The sequence below is a fragment of the Pan troglodytes genome, chromosome 7, assembly GCF_028858775.2.
Source record: "Pan troglodytes isolate AG18354 chromosome 7, NHGRI_mPanTro3-v2.0_pri, whole genome shotgun sequence".
In the NCBI taxonomy this organism is placed as follows: Eukaryota; Metazoa; Chordata; class Mammalia; order Primates; family Hominidae; genus Pan; species Pan troglodytes.
Window position 1 is genome coordinate 144,468,584 of NC_072405.2, and position 3,046 is coordinate 144,471,629.

The 3,046-nt window shown below is 37.6% G+C and overlaps 1 pseudogene; it reads right to left on the bottom strand.

The window, feature by feature from the left end:
• Positions 1 to 1,587: 1,587 nt before the first annotated feature.
• Positions 1,588 to 2,605, bottom strand: LOC134810797 (histone-lysine N-methyltransferase SETMAR-like; annotated as a pseudogene).
• Positions 2,606 to 3,046: the final 441 nt, after the last annotated feature.

Here is a 3,046-nt window from a genome sequence, read left to right on the forward strand (position 1 = left end):
TGTTTTAAACAGAGCACTTCTTACTAACATTATATATATTCTTGTCTATTGAATGCCTCCCTGACTAGTGTAGAAGGCTAAACAGAGGCAGGGATTTTATTTTATTAACGTCTGTGCCCCCAGTATCTAATATGCTCTTGGCACATAGCAGTCAAAATTAATTTTTGACTAAACAAAAGAATGAATTTATGATCTGGGTAGAATTACTGGGTCAGTGATTATTAATGTTAACAGATATTGGCATGCTGCTGCTTCAAAAGGTTTATATTCTCACCAACAATGCCTATTTTGCTTATTTCACCCATGCCAGAATTGGGTTATATCAATATGTTTGGTTTTGCTCATGTTTGGTTATTAATGGATTAGCAAGGTTATGCATTTTTTCTAACTTATTGGGAAATTGTATCTAGTGTTAAGTGTATAGTTCTGCATTCCCTGTGCTCATTTTCCTATTGAGCTCTTTCTCATTTTCTTATTGATCTGTGGGTTTTCTTTCTACTACATGATTGTTAACTTTTTTGTATAATGAACATTCTAATCAACTTCCTGGGCTGCCTTATGCCAAAAAAAATGTGTATTGTTTGGTTATTTTGTTTTTTTTCTTCTATTTTTTTTTTAAGTTCTAGGGTACATGTGCAGGATGTGCATGTTTGTTACATAGTTAAATGTGTGTCATGTGGTTTGCTGCACCTGTCAATCCATCACCTAGGTAATAAGGTCAAGTCTTGGGTCTCTTCTCCTATAACCACTTTTAGTTTGGGACATATTACTGTGATGGCCATTTATAGAATGGGAAAGTCCACAGAGCACAGTCAGAGGCTGTTCTGTAACCACTAGAAACAGCAAGGTTCTGAACTGACTGTGGCCTTGTGCATGGGAACTGGGCCCCACAACTCCACCTGCTTCAGCAGCTTGGAATCTTCAATCTCTGCCTCACTGGGTCAGCACAAGTGTCTCTTTCCACTTGAGCTCCATCCTCATGCTGTGCGGTAATAAACATGCCCCAGACAGAAAGCCAGCATGAATATTGGGCTTCTCTCAAGGATATTTTGTCCCAAGAATACTGTCCTGTTTATTGGTAATGTCATATATTTCATACATTTGCATAGTTGTTTAGGATAAAATAGTAAGTTATGGCTATAAATAGAAACCTGATTTTTTTATCTCTTTAAAAATTTTCCCCCCAAAATTAGATTTTACATGAAGTCCACTGCAAAAAGTAAACTCAATCAGAATTGTTCTGTTTGAATAGAATGTAAGAGGTGGTGCCTGAATGTCCCTTTTAACATGAGGGCTCCTTGGACATAGTTTAAGACCACTTCTGCTGAAGAGAGGGAGCAAATGAAGGTGAGAGTGTGGATTATTTCCAGAAAGGTGTGAGTGAATCATTAGGGTCTAGGCCAAGGATAAAAGAAAGAAAAAATACATGTTTTAAATGTTTCAAGGGACTTGGACTTAACTGACATTTGAAAGGAAAGAGGGAAGAAGAGAAAGGAAAGTAAAAAATGTATTAGGTTTGTGTAAAAGTAATTGTGGTTTTGGACTGTGACTTTTAAATCATTTAAACTAGGCTCAAACACATCTTTATTAATCAAAATGGGAACCATTACAAACAACACATTTTTGCCAATGAGAAATAAGTTTGTTTATTCCTGTAGCATAAAAATCTGTGCTTCTGGATTCAATGAATTCTTGGAAAGCATTTTCTGCATCCTGCTGGTTGTGGAAGCATTTTCCCTGCAAAAAGTTGTTGGGATGCTTGAAGAATTGGTTGTCCATTGGCGAGAAGTCAGAAGAATATGGTGGATGAGGCAAAACTTCGTAGTCCAGTTTGTTCAACTTTAAAGTGTTGGTTGTGTGACATGCGGTCGGGCATTGTGGTGGAGAAGAACTGGGCCCTTTCTGTTGACCAATGCTGGCTGCAGGCATTGCAGTTTTCAGGGCAGCTCATCAATTTGCTGAGCATACTTCTCAGATGTAATGGTTTTGCCAAGATTCAGAAAGCTGTAGTGGATCAGACAGGCAGCAGACCACCAAACAGTGACCACGACCTTTTTTTGGTACAAGCTTGGCTTTGAAAAGTGTTTTGGAGCTGCTTCTGGGTCCAACCACTGAGCTGGTCATTGCCGGTTACTGTATAAAATCCACTTTTCATTGAACGTCACAATTCGATCAAGAAATGGTGCACTGTTGTGTAGAACAAGAGAACACTTCAAAACAATTTTTTCAAATTTTCACTCAGCTCAAGAGGCACCCACTTATCCAGCTTTTTTACCTTTCCAATTTGCTTCCAATGCCGAATGACCACAGAATGGTCGACATTGAGTTCTTTGGAAACTTCTCGTGCAGCTGTAAGAGGATCAGCTTTGGTGATTGCTCTCAATTGGTCATTGTCAACTTCCAATGGCTGGTTACTACGCTCCTCATCTTCAAGGCTCTTGTCTCCTTTGCAAAACTTCTTGAACCACCACTGCACTGTTTGCTCATTAGCAGTTTCTGGGGCAAATGTCTTGTTGATGCTGCAAGTTGTCTCTGCTGCTTTATGACCCATCTTGAACTTAAATAAAATCATTCAAATTTGTTTTTTGTCTAACATCATTTCCATAGTCTAAAATAAATATAAAATACATTGCAAGTAATCACTGGCAAAAAAATAAAGAAATGTGCATTAAAATGATGTATAACATAACCACATTTATTTTAAAATATATTCCAATATCAAATAGGAAATTTCAGCAATTCAAAAACCACAGTTACATTTGCACCAACCTAATATGTTGTATTTGGGGGAGGATGATGATGATGGTTTCTCATGGACCTTCTGAAGGTGGCATCACCTTCACATCATTTTTAGCATTATCGTGAGCCAAAGCAATTTCCTAAGTATTTTAGTAAGTATTTTCCTAAGTATTTTACTAAGATTGTCTCAGTTCACTATCACAACTATTAGGTAGTCATTTTTATTTATATTTGTCAGGGGAGAAAACTGAGTCCAGAAAGTCATGACAAGTAAAAGAAGTTGCCCAAGTACACAGCTATTAGTGGG